A 25,109-nucleotide genomic window follows, 5' to 3' on the forward strand; every position below is an offset into this window, starting at 1 on the left:
TTCCGAAACGCTCTTCCAGCTGTGCCGCGGGCCGCCGCCGGGCTGTGCCGGCCGGAGCGGAGCAGGAGCGCGGGGCCCGGCGGGGCCGGGCTGGGCGCCGCCGGCGATGCACCAGCTCCGCCTTGTGCCCGCGGGTGGCATCTTCCTCCGGGCCGCGCTGCGGCCAGGGCGCTCCTTGCCTGTGCCAGCAAACCGTCTGGCTAATCGAGGAGGTCTGTCACCTAAGTGTCGGGAGGAACACAGTCCTCTTCAGTACGTTTTGTCATTTTGCTGGTGGTCTCAGGCACCAAGGCTGCGCGGTTCAACGTGCTGCTTTTACACTTCATCTCCTGAGTCTACAGAAAATGTAAGATACGGAACTGAAATGTTTGGAACAAAGAAGCTTTGTTGAAAAAAAAGGGGGGGAGCTACAGCAGATCAACTTGCTGCTTCAAGGAGCAGAAAAACTGAACTCATTCTGCGTAGCTGGGAGAAATTTCGCAGGTCCAGAAAGGAGGTTTCTCCCTTTTCGTCAGCAGCGAAGCCCCGAGGAACCTCTGGGGGCCGCTGCGGCTCGCTCCCTTTCCCCTTTGCGGGAGCGGGGGTTTATGGCTCGAGTCAGATGGCTGGAAAACGGGACCTTTGCTTCACCCGCATAAAGCGGCAGGGAAAAGTCCGTGGTGGCCGAGGGCCCGTGGCTGCAGCTGTGCTGTGTCCCCAGTTCACTTGCAAAGTGAATTACGAAGCACAAAGGCCCTTTAGGCTTCATTTTTATCTCCCTTCTGTGTAATAATGAAGAGGAGGGAACTTCTGCTGAAACCAAGCTGAAGCCAAAGCGAAGTCTGGACTGTGAGAGAAAGGCAAAGGGCTCAGCAGGTCTCCGTCACTCTGCTGAGGCCAGAGGTGGCACCGTGTCCTCCTCCTCTCTACTCCACCACGCTGCTGTGCCCGTTAGGGGCTCGCCCTGTCCGGCATCAGCAAAAATCAAAACCTGCTTCGGGGTCATGAGCTCTTTGCTTGGCCCCTTTTGTCCTGCGTGCCGTGGAAACCAGACGCCCTTTTCTCCTGCGGATCCCGCGTAGTGCCCAAGCCTCGTGCCTCAGCCGCTGGTGGGCAGGGACGCCTGCCACGTCGTATCCGGAGCCGTGCACCCTGCGCGTGCCGATGGGAGAGCTCGGGAGGCCCTGAGCGGGGCTCCGGGCTGGACGGGGACCCCTAGGCCAGCCGAGCTTCAAACCATCACCAGGGCCCAGCAGGCGAGGTGAGCGGTTCGAGGCCCCCCACCTCCTGGGCGGGTTATCCGAGACCTCCACCAGCGCCACCTGCTACTCCCCGCTCCTTCCCTCCTGCGAAAGGCGTCACCTGGCCTGGCAGCCACGAGCACGCACAAGCTCGTGCAATGACCCAGGTTACTGGCTGTCAGGTGGACGTGTGCTTGGTTGTATCTTCCACCAGTGTGCTGCCCTGGGGCCCCCTGCACTGATTTCTCCTGCAGGGGATTCAGGGCTCATCTCTCCTGCCCGCCTGAAAGGCCAGGAGCCCGGCACTGCTCCGCTCAGGGGAAGGCTTTTGCTGGGCAGGCTACCTCAGAGTTTTACTGTGTCTGTGGAAATTTAACAGAATGCCGAACAACAGGGCCCAGAGCTTCTGCACCTATCCAGTTTGGGAAAAAATCTATAGAAGGTGCAAGAAGAGTATAATGGTCAGTTTTGCAACCGGATTACTCTGTTCATTAGTTTTCCTTGCATGCCTGGTGCACACAGTTTAAAAATGATCCTGCAAACATTTTGTGTATCTTCTTCTAGTGTCTATGGATGAAAGTTTCCAATATACTGGACTTCATCTCCTATCCCAACCTAATTCCTCTCGTTAGATGTTTGTCTAGTCTGTTCTTACTGATCTTCTTGACAGTGATTTCCATAGCTTCCAGTCCTGCATTATCCTGTTTAAAGATGGATAGGTAAGTACCTCCACAACTCTGTCATTGTAGTCTTCAGTGCAGCTTGGACCTTCTTTTCTGTGTTCCAGAGGGAAGACTGGGGCTGAACTGTGTGCACTGAGTAGCTCTTCTCGGGTGGGATGGGAAGCTGTGTCAGGAGACCCACTGCCTGCTGATGGCACCCTGTACTCACCAGCCTGAGAGAGGTAGGGTCTTAGAGATGAGCTGCTTTTCAGGAAGGAAGGACAGGCCAGGAGACGCACCCAGAGAGTGGCACAGCCTGGAGGGTGACCAGCACCAGAGGCAGGAGGGCTGTTTTCCAAGGATCAACGCTGGCAGCAGTGGTTGTTTCTCCATCTGTGGGACCGTAGTGGTGGGCACTTGTCCTTGCAGCCAACACGCATGCGGTAGGGCTGGGCTAAGGCTGTGACACTGAACGTAGCAAGCACACCAGACTGGTTCCCTCATCCCAGACACCAGAGACAGTGCTGGTGGCCTCTGCAGGCTGAGTCAGGCTCTGCAAACTCTGCGTGGCTCAGGCCAGCCCGCACAGACATGCTGAGCTCGAAGAGGCCGTCACCAGGCAGGCGGTGCCTTAGAGAAGAGCTTGTGTGCAGCGCCGACAGCGGGCTGGACGCTCCTCACCGGAGCAGCACCCGATGGTGAGCTAGGGGCTGAGCAATGCCCCTTCCTTCAAAGAGTCAGGGCTTGACTCTGTGCCTGCTTACACAGCGGCGATTATTGCCCTGTTTTCCCATTTTGGGGCTGTCTAATCCTCTGGGTTTTCTTTGGCGCTCTCCGAGCACGTCCAGGCCAGCTGTGACAGCCGGCAGCGCCGGGTCAGCGTACACACTTGCCCCGCACAAACTTCTGCAGGTTTGTGTTCATCTCTTTGCTTCCCCACAGCAACCCGGTCTGCACCGCCAGCAGCTGCCCTGCGGCTGATGCCCCCACCAGGGCTTCATGGTGGCTCGCCTCCCCAGCAGGCCCGGGTCCGCAGCGCGTGGCCTGCCCAAAGCGCGCGTGCAGGCCAGGTCTGAGCCTCGTGCAGTGTGTTTTCCCTCCAACTGCTCCGTGGTCACGGACCGCCGTCGTCTGCAAGGGCTTCTCTGGCAGTGGCTCAGCTCGGCTGTGCCCGGCGCTGGTGCCAGGGACCTTTCTGATGCTGTGACAGCAGGCACCCAAGCTCTCTCCCCGGCTGAGAGCGCCGCAGTGCAGGAGGGAAGCCTTCTTGCTAGGTCGTGCTCGGGAACCCCAAGTTCATAGCTCCAGAGGTCGCTTTCCCAGGCAGCAGCAATACGAGGGGGCAGCAAGCCCGCGGTGGCACCGTGCAGGGAAGCAGCAATCTGCCCGCGCAGGGCGCCCGGCTGCAGCGCGTCCCCCGTGGCGCCCGCGTCTCACTTTCTCTCCAGTAGGTTTCATGCGAGGTGCATCAGGACCTCTCCCTTGTGTTCAGGGGGGTGAAACCCAGGGTTTCCTTCCTTCCTGGAAGATGCCTGCTTCAGGGAGCAGCTCATATCGGGCGCCAGGGACTGCGCGAAGCGGAGGATTTAGCAGCAGGAGCTTTCCAAGGATGCAGTGCGATGCACTGAGATTACACGAGCGCACAACCTTGGCTTCAGCTCCTCGCTGGGAGGAGTAGGATGTGTTTTCATTCAGCTGAGTGCTAAATATTCAGTGGATTTTCTCACAGTGCAAAATTTGTTTAACCCTGTCCCGCTAGGCTCTGTGTTGCCTGTCTGGTGTGTTGCTTTAAAACCCCTTCAGCCAAATACGTGATTGAATGAAAAAAATGATGAGAGATAACAAAAATGCCTTCTAAAACTGCTGCTCAGTGCTTCGCGGTATGTGCTCGGCTGGTTATGTGTCCGTTCAGCCGCTCCACCACGAGTCCGTGTGTGTGGCCAGCCTGGGCTTTCAGAAGGTTTTGGACCTCTCAACGTTCTCGGTGTCAAGCTTCTGAGACATTTCAGATGACCTTCATTTTTAGGAAAAGCTGCTCATTTTCAGTGCCATATCTCAAGCTGTTCCCAAATCTTTAGTATCTCCTTGAAAATAGGTGTCAGAGGTGTTACCCTTCCCCTGAAGTGTAACAGTATTTCTATATAGCAATTAAATGTATCAAGCATAGCAATAAGTGGTTTCTGTTCCCGTGTAGTGGGTTTCATCGAATGTGGAAGGTGCAGCTGATCAACCCAGAATTAAAAATTCAGTTAGATGGTCTCTTATGTCCAGGTGTGAGAGGGTGTTTAGAAGGAAAAAGAAGCATGTCAGGTAGGGGTCAGTGCATGGGTCTTCTGGTCGTGGTCACTAGGCAGGAGACAGTGACCCTGCCACTGAACTCCTCAGCCTCTTCTTTCAACAGGCTCCTCTGAATACTGTTTTATTCCTCTGAATACTGAATTATTATGCTGCTCTTCTAATGTTTAATTCTCATTATTTGAAAGAGGTTTTTGAGAGGTTTCTATCTCCCATGAAGCACTTGCATTAATATTCCTGTTCAGGATCTCAGTTTTGCTGTTGATTACTGGCAAGGACAGATCTAGTTTCTGTTAGTGTGACTTAATATTCTTTAAGAGAGCTGAAAGCTTTCTTTTCCCGTATCGCCCTCCAGGCACTGGCAGCCTGGCTATGCTGGGAGGTGATTAGGTTTGTAGATTTGTTCCTGCATACGCTCTGTGACACCATTCGTTTTCTCATCTCTCCCGTGCAGCTGAAATTATGACAACCTCACTTCTTTAATTGGGATCATCTCGAGCTGCATCTCAACATCAGATGAAGCCTTCACTGAGCAGGCAGGAGTGGGCAGTGTTTTCAGCTGTCATGCTTGATAAAAAATTGATTCCCATCTTCCAAAGCTTGTGCATTGGACTTGAAGTGCCCTGACAACTGACTGGTGGCAGGAAAAATCCTGTGCTCTAAGTGAAGCTCCTGTTCGTACAGTTTGGATTCAGCATGTCCATATAGACCAAAAAAAAAAAGGGGGGGGGGGAGAGGGAGGGAAGGAGAGAGATCCGTTCCTGGCCTTGCCCTGGGCTTGGTCCTTGCGGTGTGCTGCCGCTCGGCTGGGGGTGCGCCCCACGCTTGCCCCGCATGGCCCGGCCCCCTCCTCTGCCCCCACCTCTTTTCCAAAGGATTTGGTTAAAATTAAGTGAAATGCGCTGTTTCCAGGCTGTGAAGCCCTCTTTGTGCATTGCTCACCTCTACCTCGCTCACCGGCTGCTACAAGCCCCGGTTTTGTTTCCTTTCCCACCCTCCCCTGCTGTAACGCTGCTGGGCACTGCAGCCCCCCGGCCGGGGACGGCCGCGCTGCGTCGTCTCTTCTTTCTCTCTGAGGCTGGCAGCCTGCGTGGCCGAGGGGACCGAAGGGCTCTGCACGGCCCCGTGCAGGTCTGGGTCGGCGCTAGGCTCGGTGCCGGCAGCGACGGCCGCGCCGTGCTGGCAGGGGCTCGTGAAACTTCCTTCTCCAGCTCGGTAGCCTGGTGCACGAACACCTCCGGCTCTGCCTGTTCAGCTGCTTGTGTCCTTCCGCTGCGTGCCGAGACTGGGGTTACAAAGGAAACTAAGCCGCTGCTCCTTCTGAGGATTGCCTCCCAGTTCCACCTTCGTGGCTCCCGCTGGCCTCCTGGGTTTGCAAGCGAAATTGCAGTATGTTGGCCCTTCACTGCCTGGTAACTGTAAAGATATCTAAGCAGTATTATTCCCATGTTTCTCTTTGAATCTGAAAAGTTGCTGGTATGTTGTTAGGACAGAAGAGTTTTTCTGTATTTTTGTTTTTGCTTGAATTGGCTTGAAATTGCCTGGGGATTCTGAATTAAAACAAACAAAAGATTATATCCAAGGAAGCTCCCAGGACAACGCAAAAAATGCAACTGTAACAGTGAAGTTAGTACAAACAAAACATGATTTGGCCATCCCAGCAACTGGAAATTTTGGTTTGGGGCTGGCAGTGGATCTGAATAAGCGGATTTTGGTTGTGTTCATCTCCCTCCCTCCTTTTTTGGTCACGTTATATTGAAACCTCTTCAGAGGGTGACCACACGTATTAGGAACAGCACAAACAGCAGGCCTGCTTTCATAAAGCACGACTAAACACACCAGCAGTGACCACTGGGCTAGGGTGAGGGGTGAGGTAGATGAGAGTTATGAACTGCTATCTTGCATATCTAACAACGCTGATGTTAGATGTCCCAGGGATTTCCATGAGCATTGGGTAAGATGGTTCTTATGGGGGCTTGTGCATCTTCCTGCCAGACAAACCTGTGTTTAACAGTATAGATGCACTTTCCAGAAGCAAGTTAAGCACTTGGGAGATAAGTATCAAGTCATCTCTGGCACCATCAAAATTGTCTCAGTGGATCAAGTGTCTAATGTGCTCAGCTCCTGGACCACAGCACGGTCCGCAGGAGCCTCCAATCTCCGGCTCCTACAGCCACAAGGGTCCTGGTGACTTTGCCACCAGGCTCAGAGACCAGTGGTCTGACAAGACATGGTGGGATATGATTAGAAGCTTGCTGTAAATTTTACTGCCGTTTTTCATCTTGATTTAATTCAGAGCTAGTTGAAATCATGGAGGGAGTATCTGATTTTAGAAATGTCTTGTCCTGATGTTAACCAGATACTCTTTTTAGATGAGAAAATCATCCTATGTTACAAGAAATTTTGCAAATGTTAGTTTTTCTGCAAATTAGAATGACACTAAACTTCAAGAAGTGGAAGTTGTTTTGGCTGCCTCTAATTCTAGTTCTTTAACAGCCTGCTTGAATTACTGCATTACCCAATTCTGTAGTACACAGCCTAACAGTATAAGCAAGAGTTGGGCTATGTGAAGCCTGGGATTTTACATTACAGGAAGGCAAAACTTTTACTTCTTGTAGCTTTTCTGATGGAGCAATTGTGTTAGAGGATCCCTTATTTAAAAGTTTTATTGTTCCAGTCTGGTAATGATTGCTGTTGTTTTTGCAGGCTCCAAGTGATGACAGCCCAGATGCCTCCCCAAAGTTTCACTTCTTCCTGTGTCAGTGTGTTGGCTTTGCTTGCATTAATCAACACCGAGGGCTTTCTCTCTCCTGCTCTGCTTGACATGTAACCGAGTTGTGGACAAGTCCTGTCTTGCATAGCGCTGGCATGTGATACACAATCTCTGCGTTTCGCAAAACCCATAGATGTCTCAGGGTGCCTCTAGCTCAACGAGGTTACGTTCACTCTGCAGTTCGCTAACGGCAGTACGATGTGGGCTTGATGCAGGGTTCCTTAATGGCCTTACTGTTTCTTTTACGCCTTGTATCACGTTTCTTTGGAGAGCCAAGTGTTTGACGGGAGCGAATGGGCCTGCTCCATGCTCAGCTCTCCTGCTAGTCTGTCACTCGTGTTATGGATTTAAAATTCCTTAAGATAGGTATTCTTATGAAAATTTTGGCCATGGCATCCAGTATCATGATTCCAGTGTTCCTGGTTTTAGTTTGAGATAATTAACATGCTGTCACAGGATCAGCGCGGGCTGGAGGCACGCGGGCACGTGAAACGTGGTGGCCTGGCAGGCAAACTGGGACCACTGCTGAGCAGGTGCTAGGTGCCCCGGGGACTGGAAAAGCGGTTGTGTGCGAAAGGACCAGAAGCCACCTCCGTGTGCCCAGGTACACGGATCGCTGAGATTTGTACCGAAGAAGGCGCTCGCTCCTTCTCTGGGTGCGAACGCGCTGCTAGCACGGCCAGCTCCGCCGAACCCAGCCGGGGGAGCGCAGCGTGAACAGACCCAGTGGAAGTGAACTCTGCCCAGGAGGCAGTCGCATGTGGTAGCTGCGAACAATTAGCTCCTCGGAGTCGGATTTCTGGGTGGGAGCTGCTTAGTCACGGGCTGACGTCAGCCCGCTCGGATGCAGCGCTGACGGCTTCCAGACGGCCAGTGTCACGGCACAGCCTCCGGCCTCCGCTCCCCAGCGGCTGCGCGGGTCGCTTGCACAAGCAGGGTTACTTAAGCTCACAAGCCATGCGGGAAGTAACGTCCCCAAGAAAATCTTACATGCGTTTGGCCAAAGGGAAGAAAGGAAAAAAAGGGGAGGGACAGAGGGGAAGGGAAGACAGGAAGGATGGGTAACCTGTAAAATATTTCTCTAACGTCTTGCAGATTCACAGCACTTGCACCAGTTGTCTGGCTGCTGGTTTTATTTTAGCTCTTTGATTGCTGAGAACGTTTCTTGGTGCATTTGAAAGTTGTGGATGATTTCCATTCCCTTCCACTGACTCGTGCAGCCTGTGGTCAGCCAGGTGACATTTGCAACATCTCGTTCCCAAGCTAGGGAAGCAAGCAAGTTTTAGAGTGTGGAGGCTGCAGTGCTGTCCTGGAGCCATCCTATTGCAGCTCTGGGCACCAATACACCTCTAAAGTTTGCTGTAGTTGGATAGTGTAGAATTTAGCAAAAACAGAAAAAGTGGTATTTTTCCAGGCTTAACTCAAGATTTTCTCAATTCTAGTGTAACTTTGAGATTTGACTGATTGTTCTGTTTTCCACATCCTGCTGTGGCTTTAAAGGCAGGAGCAGTCACAAGTATCAGACTGTTATCAAAACCTGTTTTTGAGCTGTTTGTGAAGGGAGCTGTACTGATAATGAAAATACTTGTGAAGGCAAAGCCAGGGCTGCGTGCAGCCTTTTTGCACCACTTCTCTTCTTTCTGCATCAAGCACAGAGATCTTGGGCCTTCAAGTGGCAGGTGAAGATGGAAGCTGGTGGCAGGCATCAGCAGCAGCTTACACATCAGCCATGGTATGTGGAAGATGATGGTCCTCCTGGATACTTGTCTATGTCTCTCTTGCTATTTTGAGCAGAATTTGACTGGGAGTAAAACTATCACGATTTTGCTTTAATGTGCAGTTCCTGCTTGGAGAGTGATTATTTCGAGAGCATTTTTTCTGTATGTTTTTCCTTTGTGTTTTATCTTTCTTGACCTACTTGCAAAAATGCATGTTGGCAGCTTCAGCCTAGCCATCTATTATCATTAATATTCTGGCATATGTTTTTACTTTATGTGGGATTGCCTGGTGTTGCTGATGATAATGGGAAAGGAGATGTTCTGGGTATACAGCACCCACTTTTAACATATAGCATATATACAGCACCTTGGCCAATTTTTAAAAGTCAAAGCAATCACACGTTGTATGTTCTAAAAGCCACTTGTCTATAATCTTAAATAGGAATAATAATGATAATAAATCTGCTAATGCAAGGGATGTGTGGGAGAAACAAGCCTCCTTTAAAAATTCCTCTGAGGCTTTGCATGCCAAGACTGAAGTGAATTTTTATAATGGAAAGCCATTTCTCACAGTGGTGGGTAGCAGGCCCAGCTGTAATATGTCAGAGCCAAGTACGGATTCAGGCTCAAACGCAGAGCGACTCCATGCTACATCCCTTTGTGAAGCATGTGGGAGGAAGCACAATAACTTAATAAATTGAGCACTGGATGTAATGTCCTATATCTTCCTCTTTAAGCACAGCTGGGTCCCTTTCACTCAAGCGAAAGGAGCTCCAGGACCTCAGTCTGGCCCCCGCTGCTGACAAGTCAGTCAGAAGCGATGTTGCAGTGGCCTCTTATCAGTTTGCATTTGGCCAGGCTGAAGGGTTGTTATTACAGCCACATCTTCCCAAAACCAAGAGAGAATTTAAAACAAACTACAGTGAAGGCAGAGCATCTTACTCCATGAGATCGTAGTGTCTTTAGTCCAGCCCTGCTGTTAGAAGGGTAGCAACTGAAAATCTTCATTTTGCTGTAAAAGACTGCAACACACTAGCGTACTCCAAAGGGACAACAGATTAAAACCTGGTTACCTGTGTGGGACACGAGGTCTCAGTTTTGTAAGAGAAATTTAATACCTTGAAACCATACCTTGCATGCATGGACATGTAGTTCAAAGAAGGAGCATCTGAACGGGCGGCGTTGCACAACCTGCACTGGGATCGCAGTAACTCGGGGGACGCTGTGTAGGCTACACAAAATTGATTAGGTTGTCACAGTTGCAGCCATGTGGTTACGGTTGAGAAGGTGCTCTCATTCCAAGTCTAGCTCTCAGGAGCTTCCAACTTTTCAAGAAAATTACTCTGTAGAGTGTAATTTCTCATGCTTAATCTTAGCCTAATGGTGTGTAGTAGGCTTGGGTTTTGCAAGTTGGATGAAAGTCAATTCATCGGAGCTGAAAAACTCAGTCAATCAGATGAGGCTGGTTGAGCTGTTTTCTCTGTTTCCTCGAGCTTTATAGACATTCCGACGGTGGAGATTGCTAGCATTAGGGCTGATGTGAACTAAACCGCTCCACCAAGTAGGAAAATGGTATTGTTCCCATTTTACTCAAACAGAGATGAAAATAAAGAGATTTCATACACCTGTCCAACATCACAGCGAGAATCCCTTTAACAGAAACCAGACCTCTCGTCTCTTAATATTGTGCGTTAACTGTAATAACATCCTTCTTCCCTAACCCTCCTTTCATACACCTAATAACTCTGCACTAATAGTTTGTGTTCATTGTGCATGGCCTTGATCAACGAGTTCTCCGAACAACAGCCAATTCACCGGCTACTGTTTAGTAGTTATGAGCTGATTTAACATGAATTTGAGAGTGTGACATGATTTTACACCTGGATAAGCATCCGAAGGTCTGAACTCTGTGTCTAACACGTAAAAAAAAAAAAAAAAAAAAAAAAATCCCCTATTTTTGTTCTGAAGGAAGGATGGGAACACGTACGAAGAGGATGAATGCAGAGGTATGACACAAATGCAAATGGTAGTGGTCTAAGGTACTCAATACCGTGTCTCTGCTTTCTTACGCCATTAGCATCACTCCCTGTGATGGTTACCATCACTCTCTAGGCTTTAAAGTTCCTCTTTTTTTCTGAGGGATGTTGAGACTGTGATGTTGCCTTTAATTTGTAGTGCGGGGGTATGAGTGTGAGTAGGCCGTGATTGGAGATTGGTCAGTAATGGAGCAGGAAGGAAGGAAGTTTCGGTGTCAGTAGGAGGAGAAGGGGATTTGGGATTCCTCCATTGTTCGCTTGGAGGAATGATGAGCTGTTTAGTGCATCTTTTTTCCATCTAAAATTGGAGTTGGAAGCCTGTTAGACTACAGTTAAAGCACCTCTTGGTGAATTCCAGCATTCACACGCAGCAGTGCATCTGAGAGGGATGTGAGTGGTGGATCAGAAACAACCCATGAATATTTTTATCTCCATTGTCATTATGTGTTTATATGCATTAGTGGAACTGTTTCTATTTTTCTTTCCTTCTCTTGTAGGGGGTGATTATTGCAGGCTGATGGAAGGTTCTTTGGAGTAGATGGTTCTACATTGGTAGGAGTATTTGTTGTGCTTGAAAATTTAATCCTAACCACATTTATGTGTTTTGTCCCTTCTTCTAGACAAGAGGTGCTTGCTACAGCTGCATACGGGCCACTTGTTCAGATACTAGGGAGGTATACCCTAAAATGTCTTCACCATGCTCATCTTCTGCATGTAGTGTAGGTCACTAGATAATGTATCGTTGGTTTTAGGTGCTGCCTTTCAGAACTTGTACAACTGCACTAGACTGTCCTTTTCCTTCAAGCATCCTGGTGCTAAGGAAGCCCTGTGTCCATCAGCGGGTGCTCTCCTCAGTGTGCAGGCTGGGAGGGCTGGTGCTTGGGCTCATACCTGCAAGTGGGGAAAAAACAAGATGCTGATTTAGCAGTTGGGAATAGTGGGGCTGTTCCCAGTCACGTTGCCCTGGTAGAGTTGTGTTGCACTGCTGGTTCTGAAAGGTGTTATGCCGAGTGGTTTTACTTGTTGTTTGCAATAATTTTCTCTTGGCAGTTACAGATTTCTGCACTTACTATATTATAGTCTTTTGCTCTGGGCTGCATTCTGAGAAAAGCTAGGACATACTTGGTGCCTTTGGTAGATGTTATGCCTGGAAGGTGGCCCGGTGCTGTAAGAAATGCTGCTGACTGAGTAATGGAAGCCAGGAATAAAATTTTATGATAGAGTTCCAGTTAAAAATATGGGAGTACAGAGTACCTCATTCGGTTTCAAAGTGTCGTAGTCTGTGCCATCATAAAACCAAAACAAAGGTGGATCCAGAGTACTGCTGTTCTCAGGAGACTGCTGGTTGTATAAATAATTATTGAATTAGGAGTTTCCAGTGACAGCCTAGAATGACACCTTCTGTCTTCCCTGTTTAGAACGTAAGCTCTGCAGAGGAGGGACTGCCTGACTGCCAGCTAGGATAGCAGAGGACAGCACTGCCGGCTCGATATTTGCCAAGAGACGAGGCATGGGAGGACTCTTTCTAACGGACATAGTTTTAGATCAAATGTTTTGCTCTAGTTTCTGTGTCTATATTTGCCTAAATCTCTTCCATATGTGTTTCTCAGTGTGATAAGATCTCAATGGCACAACCTCAGCAACAACAATTGAATTTAGCCCATCATCATCATCTTTAAAAAGCCTCCCCTGTCAGCAGCAGTCAGCAGTTCTTCCTTGCAGGGCTGGAAAGCTCCCTGGGAGAGCTGCCTGCAGCACTCTGCTCCACGGGGATCGTCCTCAAGCAGCAAAGCTGTAACGATGCCATCCACGAGAGCGAACAATTGAGAACGTGTGATGGAAAAGTCAAGTGGGATATGGTTGCTCATTTTAAACCCTCATCTGGGTCATCTAAAAAGTCAAATGTTTGTACAAGGTAAACAAATACCATACCTCTTAGCCTGCATTTGCAGGATGTGATAGTTGTTATCCCCAGAATGACAGTCTGACAGTTATGAAATGCATAGCAACTTACTCCTAAGCTCTTGGTTTGACCTAGAAGAGGAACAATTTCCATCCGCTTGCATTCCTAATTTGGGAATAGTATGTAGAGGCAGCTTCTGTTGCTGCTCTTAGGCACAAGGATTTTGCAGGGAGAGTGAGCTGATGGACAGAGCACAGTCCTGTGATCACAGATATTTCCGTAGAGGATTTCCTATGTGCACGGTTTGAGATGCAACATTGTGAAGTATGGACAAACTCAAAGAAGGATAAATATCCACTAGGAGTTACAGGGATCTAGGTGGTAAAGGCAATGGCTAGATAGCATTTGGAAATTCTTTCCATTTTTTTTTCTTTTTAATGACTCTATGACACTGATACCTGGCTTTTAAAGTTGGCCTGTGGAGAAGCCAAATTTATTTGGAATTTGCTATAGGGGAGCTTAATGCCTAAATCAGCTAGGCCCCAATGTGGTTCTGTGAGTTTGAATTCTCTGTGGCGAGAACTGCTTCTTCTGTTGAAAATTTGTAAAGTACTTGTTCTAGTAGGGCTCTGACGTGCTCGTGCTATTGCTATGCGAAGGATGAATATCGGAATTTTATTGTCTAGTTCTGAACAGGTGTAAACTTGCTATTTTATCACCACTACTGAAATACTCTTAGAATGTCATTAAGTAAAAGACAGGTCTGTCTGCACAATTTTATTTTTATTGTATTTGTTCATTGAATCTAACCTATGAACAATGGTGAACTTCAAACTTTGTTGTGGAAATGATGACGTTCTTTGTCTTGTGCTTTTTTAAACTGAGCAATCTGAAGTGGGTATCTAGAGGTATAAGATGCCCTATAAATTGATATGACTCCTAACTTTGTAAGACTTGCAAATTAATTTCCTTGTTTTCTGTGTGAACAAAGGATCGTAGGAACCCACAAACACAGTCAGAATGCTCTCCATCCAGTTCGTTACACGGTTTTGCTTGACTGCAAGGATGTTCTGTGCGCGTTTGGCAAAAGAAGGTGCAAACCTGTATCTGGGCCCACTATTTCTGGCAAAAAAACTGAAGTTTTTCGTCTTTTTTCACCATGAATATTCTTAGAGCTTATTTTGATTTATTAACCTCGAGGGCCTCTGGGGAAGAGCAGAGAGCCTAGGGCAGCGAGGTGCGGGGCACGGTGCCCTGGAGCAGCGCTGCCCGGGCACAGCCCGCCCCGGGGCTCGACAGGACGCTGCGCTACAGGCACGGCCACGTCTCTGGCGGTGTTGCGGACTGACCGAAAGAGAACAGACGGCTTCCAGGGGGTGGGACTCCACGCGGCTTCATCAAATTGTCCTGGAGATCACCTCTTCCAGCGCGTGTTGGGAGTGCGTGGTGACTTAGCATCAGTCTAAATAGCCATCGCCACTCGGCCCGTGGAGGTGTTTAGGCTGGGCAGGCTGAACAGAAAGACAGACTCTGCCCCCCGAAACCGTACGCTGAGAGTATCTCCTCCGAAAACAACAACATTTCAAGATGAATAATGCTGTTAACATTTTTCTACTGAGCTTCACAGTCTGTGTGGCAAGGCTGTAGTCTGGGTCATTATACCTCCCTTCCTATTACTCACAGAGTTACTGACTAATTCACACATTTTTGGCCAACATTTTTCAAACTTGGCTGCCTAAAAGAGGGCATCTTTAATGAGAATGGCTGGGTTTCAGAAGTTGCTGGGGAATCACTGTTGCCAAGCAAAGTCAAATTCACAATTGTTGGCCTAAATTTTCTTCACGAATACAAACCCTGTAAGCATTGTAATTGTAATCAGGATTAAAAAATGCTCAGTTGCAATGGAGCTTATTTGAACACGTTTCAAATAGTATGAATTGACAGGAGGAAGTGAAGGGTAGTAAGGATGTATGACATGACTGTTTCCTAGCATATTATTGAGCTGTTTCGACAGTGCGGATTGCAGAGCTTCATATAACTCTGGCAACTGCTGCTGTCAGTGTAACGTGCGCAGTAAATGTCTGAGAATGTATCTGCAGTATGTTATTAGTGGTTCTTTTGCTAGCTGGGTGTTGGAAAGGGAAACTCATGGAAACAATAAATGAAGCCAATAAACAGCCTTGTATACAACAAACTTCTAAACGCTCCGTTTCATAAGAAATAGCAGTGGTCTGGGGCCAAGACCATAAACGCCCATCGCGGAGCGCTTCTCTTGACGCTGACAATGACCAGATGTTTAGTCAAATCCTATTAACCTCAGTTTCACAAGTTCAGGCTTTTCCTGTGTCCAAATCAAAACTCGCTGGAGTGATGGAGGGCCTTCTTGGGACGGAGGGGGCTTTCGATCAGGGCTTGAGCTGCTTTCAAACCTCTGGGATTGTTCGTACAAATATTTCAAAAACTTCTTCAGCAGTTCTTACTGTGTTTTGAGTGTTGTTCACTTCTGGGCTTCGAAAATACATCAAATTTAGTCACTTGTAAAAATTAGATGTTCAGATTGACACTGAAGTAAAACCTAGGGAGGGGAAAAGGTAGAATTGAAAAAAATTATGAAAAACTTAGTTCTTCAGACATTAGCCAATGTCTTTATGTGCTGACTTGAAGAATATTCGTTTTGGCTCTTCATGCTCTTTCCCAAAGCATATTTTATAACTAGGCTTTTGATTTAGTGATGATATGCTGTGGCTTTCAAGTATCAGTCTTTACACCTCTATTCAGCTGGAGGATCCTAGACTTTCGATGGCGTCAGAGATATGTGGGAAGGCAGTATGGTGTAAGGATAGGAGGCTGGGTATTTCAAAGCATACTGTTTTTTGTTTTGCATCTATTGCCATAGCAGCTGTTAAGAAAACTGGTGTGCTAGTGGAAGAGTCACCTCTTGGTACCGAGGATAGGTTTTTTCCCGTTTTACTCCATTATCCCCATGTGACTCTATCTTAAGGAATCCAATTTTATCGTGAAAGCTGTCTTCAGGCTGAGCTCCGTGAGACTGCTAGTGAAGTTCAGAGACGTAGTCTCACGGTCTGTCCTTCTCTAGTGGAAAACCATGGAGCCAGTGGGAAGGAGTACTGCAGAGCTGGTTCAGAGGCAATCCTGGGCCCCGGGGACAATCGGTTTGGGATACAGGTAAGTTTTTTCTGAAAACCCCTTTTCACTCCAGCAATTCTTTAGCTGTGGGTGTCTAATCTAGAGGAAACAGCTCTGAAGGAGGATCTTTACCAAAATTTGGATTCATTAGTATCTGATCTATCTAATGGTACTTGGATCAAGACCAAAGAGGTCTAGATCTGGTACTGGCGTTGAATTTCATGCCTTGCTTACCTCCTGGTCAGCATGTAGCAGCACAGTACAATTGTCTTGGGACTCAGAGCCCACTAGGGAAATTTGTCATTTAATCCATAAATGTAGGCTGTCTGTCAAATTTATTCTGTTTTCACCTATCCAGTGGTGCATTCTGTGGCCTCTTTAAAGTGATAATATAGTTTCATGTCCCTTTGGCAATTGTCCAATATGTATGTGCCTCCTAGACCTGCACAGTGAAAACCCAGGATATTTTAGTGCAAAACACCAGTGCATGAATTGTTCCAATGATAATTTGCCTAATTTACATATCCTTCCATAAAATCTTCAAGTATTTACACATTATTCTACCCTGTATCCTGCCCACCACACTTGCATCTTCTGCTCCTTATCATAGCACTGCTTAGAAAAACCAATGGAAGGCTTTTCTCTAGTGTCTGCAAGCTTACTGGAATTATCCTGTGTTCTCCTTTCCATTTAGGGAGTCCAGCTTTATGAAAATAACTGGACCCCTAAGATATCACACATACACACCAAACAGCTCCTTAAATTACTTCCTTTACCACTAGGCTCTGACGATTTTGGGGTCATGAACTGTGTGCCTTCTTGAACCAGCATGTATTTTCCAGAATTGGAATCTTTGTGGCTTCAAGTCTGCTTTTGAAGCTGGAGAACAGTATCCAGAAACTTGAACTGTGAAGTGAATGATCGAGCCCTTGACTGTCCCCTGTGCTTCTTTATAGAGATGAGCACAATGAAGCTGGCCAAAGTCATGGGAAAGGCCAAGAAAAGGCTAAGCACATGAATAAATAGTTGCCAGTTAGAGAAACTTGGGGTGAAGATCTTTGTGGTGGAAAATGAATCATGGACTTGTAGGCTACCCAGTGTTCTTGTCTAAGAAAATAAACAATTTGTTGCCAACCTGGACAAATGACTACTTTGTGAGCTGGACTTCTTCCAGCCGGTAATGACAGCATGTCTCATCCCAGGCTATTATGAAAAAATCCTGTATTCTCCTAATAGACTGTCTGCTCATCTTCTAAGAACAGAAATGATAGTAAAAGCTTTGTAACTTTTTTCCCCCCAATATCTGATGTAACAGTACCAGCCTTGATGATTTGCACCAGTACATCCTAAACTCAGACTCTAGACCATGTTAGGATGAGACATTAGTTTTGCTCTTGTCTGCTTTCAGGCACAGTTTGTGTGTGAGAGCAGAAGGAAAGTGGGTTTTGAGAGTACTTTTTCCTCCTCTCGCCTGGGTGCACACGTGCTCCCCCATCCCCACTGTAGGTTGATGTATGAGCTACTGTCATACCTAGGTCTCCATTTCTGTCCGTGTTTCTTCCCTAAGATGAGGGATCTCTGTCTTGGCACTGACTGTAAAAAATTAGGAAACATTGGTGTTTTTATAGCTTGATGTTGCATGGAGGCTCGGGCTTGACCACTGTGCCAAGAGAGGACAGCCCGTCCTTCCTTTCTCTGTTTAAAATCAGCTGATTTGAACGGTATTACAGATTAAGGCTCTGTGGGTGTTTAAAATTTCAGCATGATTGATCACCTCTGGGAGAGAGGCAGATGGTACCGCCACGAGTTCCAGATCATTTCAGTCCTGTGTCTCCAGGGAAAACTTTACAGACCAAGCTGAGGGGAGGGTGCTCTTAATTTAATTTTTTTCTAAACAATGTAAGATTTCAAATGAAACCCTCTTGGCTCATAAACAGTAACTCCATAAATTGTTTCAGTTTAAAATAAACTGATTGAGTCTCCTTAGGAATGGGCCAGACTGAAGAGCCCTGGTTCAGAGACCCCGGAGGCTTTGGGGGGAGGTTTGGAGCATGACCAGGCTGCGCGGCGCGACCTCGCTCGCCTGTCCCTCCGCTGGCCCCAGCATGGAGCTGATGTCTGCTCCCAACCATGGCCTCTTGGAGGGGGCAGGAAGGCGATGTCGGGGCCAGCCTGCCATTTTGCGCTGCAGCTCCCGTCCGGGCTCCACCACCGTGAACCCACCTGAGGTTTTTCCTGGCTTAGACATGCACAGTGCCCTGCTGCCCAAAGTCTCCAAGCACTTCAGGGGATGCTCAGGGAGTCCTGCCCCTCCAGCAAGGTGCCCAGACACTGGGGCAGAAGCATTGGGGTTGACATCCCTGTGGGGATCTACCTGCTTTCAGCCTTTTGAGCCCTAGGATAGGAGCTGGAGCGTGTCTCCTGACTCACTCCAACTATACCGGCGGTTGTAGTGGACCCCATAACTCCGTAATTGCAGTGCTCATCAGCTTTGCTAAAGAGGTTAACTTCTCCATTAGTGTCTGTTGTCTGAGAGGTATGAGAATTTATTAGCAAAAGTCATTTCTATCTCTTTGCCCTTTGGCATAGTATTTAATAATTTTCAGCGAGTTTGCACTGCTCAAGTCAACCCTCTCTTAATTTTAGGCAAGTTCCCATGTGAGCATCAGTTGTGTCGCAGAGCAGTTAGATGCATGTGTTTTTGAAGCCTTACAAAGTTGGGAGTTGCATCAGTTTATAGGAGGTCTTTCGGTGTCTGGTTCAGGGTCTGAAATGGGAAAAAGCTGCAGTTTCACAATCTACGAGTCACAGTCTGCAGTTCAGAGGGCAGCTAGGAAACCTTCCCCGTTATACTCTGGCTTTAATTCCTGAACTGCTAACTGTATGTACACTGAATGAGCTTATTAGCTTTTCAAATGCAGTTTCTGGGCTTTACAGTGATGTAAAGATTGTCTTGAAGCCAGTTGGCATCAATGTGTCGCAGTGAAAGCCCATGCCGTGTCCCTCTTGCTTGAAGTGTACTCCCAGCCTGTCAAAACATCAGCTTTGTGCCTTTTTGTGCTGCCTGGCTTGACTTCTGCAATTAGTTAAAGGTTATTGTACATTTAAAATGCTGCTTGCTTTGGCAGTATCTGCAGTCCCTTAAGGCAAAGATGCCTGTTTATTGTTATAACACCATCTAAGCACAACCCAAAAAAGTCCCTGTAGAAAAGAACATTTCAGTGAAGCAGTCTTTTCCTTTCTTTTCTTTTTCTTTTTTCTTTTTTTTTTTTTTTTTTTTAAGAAATTGTTGGCTCGTCCCTAAAACTTTAAATGCTGTTGGAAACTAAGAGTAAGGCTATCTTTTTATTTTCTTCCTAAATCCTGTTTTAGCATTTTTGTTATTCTACTCTCATCCAGTTGTATCTTACTAGTGCTGATAAAAAGCTCTTAGATTTTGTCTTCTCGCTCTCTGGAGAGGCGAGCTGAACTCACAGAAATCGATGGGAAATTTCTCACTGTCTTAGAGAGCCTGTACTCTGACCCTGGAAATTTAGTTAGGAGGCTGGTGGGTGGTGGGAACAGGAGGATGAAAGCAGGTCAGCTCATGTCTCCGCAGCTACCCAGTTTGGGGGCCATTCCTTCCAGTTATTCCTCCTTAGCAGCTGGACTGTCCGCTGGGGAATACTGATCGGGGAAAAGGGGGGATGTGTAGCTCTGGAGGCAATATCTGTGCGGGTATGCATGCTTTTGGTGGCTTTCGCACCCCCTTCTCCCAGCTGGAATCCGCGTTTCCCGGTGCTGCAGGAGCAGAGCGCGGCCTCGCCGATGCCGAGCGCGGCGCCGGGTGCAGGCTGATGCCGACACCGAGCGCGGCACCGGGTGCAGGCTGATTTTCCCTCCTGGTGCCGTCCCGCTGCAAGGATGCAACTTGCAGTCTCTGCACAGCGCTGTGCAGCAGTGTCTATCCCTGAAACAGTCACCCACACGGGCAGCTTTTGGGGGTGCAAAACAGCATCTGCTGCACCCAGTGGTGCCTGCCTGCCCCAAGCACCCATGCCGCCGCCGGGAGCTGTGCCACAGCTGACCTCGAGCTGAACGGCCACCACGCTCCTCCTCACGCGAGCCTCCCGGTCTGCCACGGAAGTGCCAACTACCTCAACACTGCAGGGACGGGGTCCGCAACACTAGGCTCCAACACGCTTTTCATCCAGCTTGCTGGAAACGCCATCTGGGGAGGAAGGAAGCTTCCTGAGCACGTTACAGCTTACCTGATCCCGCCGGGGTAGTTTATTGCCACTGGTGGCTTTAACTTTGTGAGCGTTTTTGTTCTGATGGAGAGCAGTCGTGGCACCTGGCCGTGCAGGCCTGTTTGCCAATGAACTGTGCCAGCGGCGTAATGGCCTTGGAAAATTATTAAATAGTTCTGATTCGTGTTTGTTCAGTTCTGTTTGAAGTAATCTGGATAGATCCTGTCTTTTGTGCGATGGTGATAAGTGAACTTGAGTTGCTTTTTCTCTCACCTCTAAACAAAGGACTTATTTGGAGTGAAGAAACCAGAATAATCCATTCACCAAGGTCTCTCCATCTCTGCTTGTGGAAGCCTCCACGTCCCGTCCCGCTCTCCCAATCTGACCATCTGCTAAACATGCATAAGCTTTGCCTTTGTCTCTTGCTCACCCCCTTTTAATCTGCTAGACAGCACCGAATCCTCTGCTGTAACTTTGCATGTAGGCAGGCAGGGTGCTGTGCAGTATTCATTCATTAGCTCTTCCTTTTTTTTTTTTTTTTCTTTTTTTTCCCTCTGCGCAGTTATGCAAGGATGATGGCTCACCTAGCTTCAGCTTCTTTTATACCATCTGCCTTCTGCACAGGCAAGTCCCCTCCTGGTGTAGAGCATGCTCTGTCTTGTCATCTCCAGCAAGGATGCAGTCTTTCAGCGACTCAGACCAGGCATAACGATAGGCGTCCAGAAGGTGGAAAGATACATCTAACCCTTTCCTTCTCTGCCTTTAACTTAATCTCTAGGACCATAGACTCATCATTGCTTGAGCTATCTGCTGAGATCATTCGCTTAACTTGCCAGTTTCTAGCGGTCTCATGCTGGCTGGATGCACATCCTCCATCCTCACTGTGGCTAGGAGTCTCCAGCCCTGGCCACTTGAGGTCCCACGCTAGCAGTGCTCCTCTTTCCCCTCGTGCCATTTGCTGCTTTGTTTTATCCTATGCTTCACCCGACAGCTTTCGAGGCTTCCCGCCTCGCCTGGCGGAGAGGTCGTCACCACCCTTACCCTCGGTGTGCACCCATGGCTCGGTAACGGGGGAGTTAGGGGGAGGACGTGGAGGCTGCAGGACACCGCACACGCACACACACACACACGTGTTATGCTCATTCTGCTTGTTTTTTCCCCTCGTTGCACTAGCAAAACAGGTTGTCTCATTGGGAATAGCTTATCTGTCCTTTTTTTTTCTATTCCCTGTCATTAGGGACACTTGCAGAACAGGCCTTCGGCAGGTCTGTTTTGTGGCTTATATCTTGTTTAAGACTCGTCTCTAGTATTTCTGTCACCTGCTATTTCCTGAGCAATCAACTATACCAGGCGCACGAGCTCCGGGAGAGGAGCGGCGGCGAGGGCTGTGGTATCTGTGACGGCCTTACTGATTGCTCCACAAACGGCTGCTGACAGGAACGGCACGACGGGGCGCTGGGCGGGAAGGAAGCAATAAGCAGAGATGTTTCAAGCATTTGACTACGGGCTTCCTGGCAGGAAGGAGCAGAGACAGAGGTTGAAGGTGCTGGCCAGTAACAAAATTACTTTCTTCTAGATACTAGTAGGCCTTCACTGTGATAAGTTGTGTTTTGTGCTTTACGCGAGAATCAATACCGTTAAAGCAGTCTGCGTGTGCATTCTCATTTCTCTGCGCTGGCAAATGGGGAAAGAAAAATCTCTCTCTAGTGCTGGCTTTGCTTCTCTTCAGCAACTTTGCGGGGTGTCCAGAGGTGCGTGGGACTTGGATAGCTGGTAACATAGCTGGTCTTCTGCAAGGCCATGAATTACATTATCCACTTAGTTGCTTTTGGCTACATTAAAAATGCTGGAGAGAGGGAGATATCGCTATTACTTGTGTCCTGGGAACTGAACTGCTAGCCAAGGCTGCTCTGAGTATGAGGGGTGTAAAATATCACCGCTGTGGATGTCTCCGTGGTGTTGTCTTGGAGCCACTGCATCACAAATATTCTGGAAAGTTTCCTCTGAAGCTTAGCCCTTTTAACACTAAATATTCATCTGTCAGACGAGCAAACTCTGAAAGTAGGAAATCGCATTCTCAGATGGGCTGTATATAAATTAAAATAACCATTGCCATGAAATCTATTTTAGGCTTATCTTCTGGGAAACTGGAGTTTCCAGTTCAGCATGAAAATCCCCGTGTCCCTCAGAGTTTGAAGCTAGGAAACAGAAAGGGAGATTCTCTTTGACGGAAAGGTTGAATGCTTCTGCATTTTTGTATTTCCAAGCAAACACAAGATGACTGCTTGGAGCAGTGGTATCTGGGACCCGAACTACTAACCCCCGGACGGCACCCCGCTTGCTCTAACCAAGGTCCCATTCCCGAGCTGACAAACCTTTCTAAAACTGTCTCAGCCAAGTGGATGGGCTGCCAGCGAGGGCTTTAGTTTGCATTTTCTGCCCACTTCCCCTCTCGTTCGCAGGACTGATGGCAGCAAGCTACAGGCAAACACTGCTGCAACGTCCATCCCTGAAGTTTCCATCACGCTTTATCTGGGCCACGCAGAGGGCAGGACAGCCTGGCATTACCAGGTGTCTTCAGTTCGCTATATTGACGTGAAGATAGTTAAGGTACAGGACAGTCCAGTCCTTCCTCTCACGTGCTGTATGGGAGCTGGTAGCAATCCTGCTCTTAGAAACGAAGAATTATGCCTTACCGTGGCTCTAAGCATTTGCTAGTTTCTTTTTATTCTAATCAAGGTACTGCTCGATCTTTGGGATATCGCGTAGCGGCAGCTGAAGCCTTTCTCATTCTCTAGTTCGTTAGCGGACACACTGTCGTACCGTTCTGGTCCTTTCCGACTGTTGACCAGTAGGGCAAATCCAGCCGAAATGGAAACACCTTCCTCGCTGCCCTGCACAGCCTAGGTGCTGTAAACGTGTGCCCTGGCTGCCTGAGGTAGCTGTTGAAGCTTTTCCAGTGATCTAGCACATGACAGATGTAATGTTTTCAGATTTTGCTCCTGACCCCCTCATCATGCATGCATAATTTAGTGAGAATAACGAGCGAGACCATCATGTGTGCTGCTAAAAACCAGCTGGCAGACTGGCCTATCATCTCGGCCGCTAACAGTGCGTCCTGTTGTGAGCAGTGGCTCGAGTGTCGTGGGCTGATACAGAGTATGGCTTTTATTGAGAGCACTGAAACTTGTGAGGATATTTTCTCTTTTCTCCTTGCATTTGATGTGAACTTTATGCTAACGTGTTTCAAATCTCTTGATGTTTTTGTCAATATTCCAGCTTTTACATCTTTGCCAGTAAGGAGCAAATCAATTAGATTCCTAAAACTTCACAGAACTGATGGTTTCAAAGCTTGTAAACACATTACGCAAGGAAAGCTATTAGCAGAGTATTTGTGATCTAGGTTTATCTTCCAAAAGCAAAAAAATCAGGATTAAATATTTCTGAATGTATATTTTATCTGCCATGCTTTCATTTTTTAGGATCTGTAAATACTGTGTGAGTTTCTGAAGAGATATACATGAAATCTGCCTGAATTCTGAATTGTACTGTATTTTTCAGCTTTGTTAAATAGCAGTTGTGATAACAATCCTTTATGAAGATGATATTTTAATGGCAGTGTATAGTACACTGATGTTTTCCTAAAAGCATGAAGTAGAATATCATCTGATTAGAAGTGGGGCTATATGAACTTTCTCAAATGTTGTTCTTTCAGAAGTCACTAAAGATAATAATTTTTATCTCAGATCTCTGAGAATAAGCTGAGAGTAACTCTTCTGGAATAAGTAGGGTCACAACTTGACCCTACTTATTCCAGAACAACTTGGGACAAAATTTATTCAAAATACGGTACTGATACATGCCTGTAAAGTTATAGTACATCCATCCTCCTTCCTCATAGTGGACTATAAAAGTCTTGTCAGACCTCTTTTTGGTAAAAGTAGGTCTGATTGGACATTGTGACTTAACGACTCGACCTGTAAGAATGTGTGCACGGCCTTCAAAGAGCTGCGCTCTGCTGCTGTTTGCAACACGAGAACATAGTGGCACGTGCTAAGTCAAGGTGATGAATGCTGTCCTCTGGGAAGTGTCACCAGCCGTGCTGGGTCGGGGGGAGTTCAGAGTGCAAAGGTGAGTCGTGGGTTGGGGGAAGGTGGGTCACAGTTAAAGAGTGATGGAGACACTGGGAAGGTCCCCGCTTGCTGTGTGAACAAGACTGATCACTGGGGCTGTCTTGATGGACCTTGTCTTGATGATGCCACCTCCAGAAATGCGCTCTTCCTGCATGCCCTACAGACTGCCAGTTCAAGGGCAAGCCTCAAAGGCACAGAAATAAAAAGAGGCGCTCCTCTGTACTCCAAGGTTGGATGAACGTAGAGGCAGTCTGCTAACACCAATACAGACTGTTCTGGAAAAATCTCTCTCTGTAATTTTTATGTTCACTTGTCCATTTTTCCTGATAAAGAGAGTGGTTTTCTGGAGCAGAAAACAGCTATGCCATCCTCATGTCCTTGGCAACTGGAGCCTCACTTCTGCTGCTGCTGTTGCTGAGGGCTTGCACTGAATTTTTGCGTTGCAGGAAAACAGAGTTGAACACCCACCTGTGCCGCTGCATGGCGATGCCAGAGCATCAGACACCTTTGGGAGGCCCCTTGCCATGAGCTGGGAGCTGCGGGGAGAAAAGGGCAGCCACAGAGGAAGAGCCATGCCATGGAAAGGCATCCAGCAGTGCCAGGTCTGCTGTGGTGTGGGTCACCACACTGAGGAGGTACCTTCACCGTAGGTGTCTCTGCTGTGCCTCTGCCCATCTACCATGGGCCTGAGCTGCCCCATGCACCTGCTTTCAGCATCACTGCTCTTTCTCTCTGAGTTTCACATCTCTCTGCCAGCCCTTAAGCTGTGGGCAGGGAGAGCACGCTCCTCTGCAGCCCTTCTGCTCTGCAACACCCTTGCACTGCACCGCTTCCTCAATGCCTTTTTGGGAGCCACGCGCTTCTTTTTGCCCCTTTGGGCATTCAGTTTAGCAATGCTATGTTGCAGCCCTGAGCTTGGGACATGTTGCTGCTGATCCTGTAAAGCCAGTAGTACAACAAACAGCTATTACTCCTTGTTTGGTCTCTATGGTT

General features: G+C 47.9%; 1 protein-coding gene across 2 annotated transcripts in view; it reads left to right on the forward strand.

The window, feature by feature from the left end:
• The window catches only part of FAM124B (family with sequence similarity 124 member B), a 39,133-nt gene extending 14,384 nt beyond the window's left edge, over positions 1 to 24,749 (forward strand). Inside the window, exons 5-6 of one of the 2 annotated variants that reach the window (XR_009959263.1) lie at positions 15,705 to 15,793; positions 24,563 to 24,749. The gene's annotated coding sequence lies outside the window, so the exon portion shown is untranslated. The remainder of the gene's footprint in view (positions 1 to 15,704; positions 15,794 to 24,562) is intronic. The other variant, XR_009959264.1, reaches the window with a different exon arrangement.
• Positions 24,750 to 25,109: the final 360 nt, after the last annotated feature.

The sequence above is a fragment of the Rhea pennata genome, chromosome 9 (assembly GCF_028389875.1).
Source record: "Rhea pennata isolate bPtePen1 chromosome 9, bPtePen1.pri, whole genome shotgun sequence".
Classification (NCBI taxonomy): Eukaryota; Metazoa; Chordata; class Aves; order Rheiformes; family Rheidae; genus Rhea; species Rhea pennata.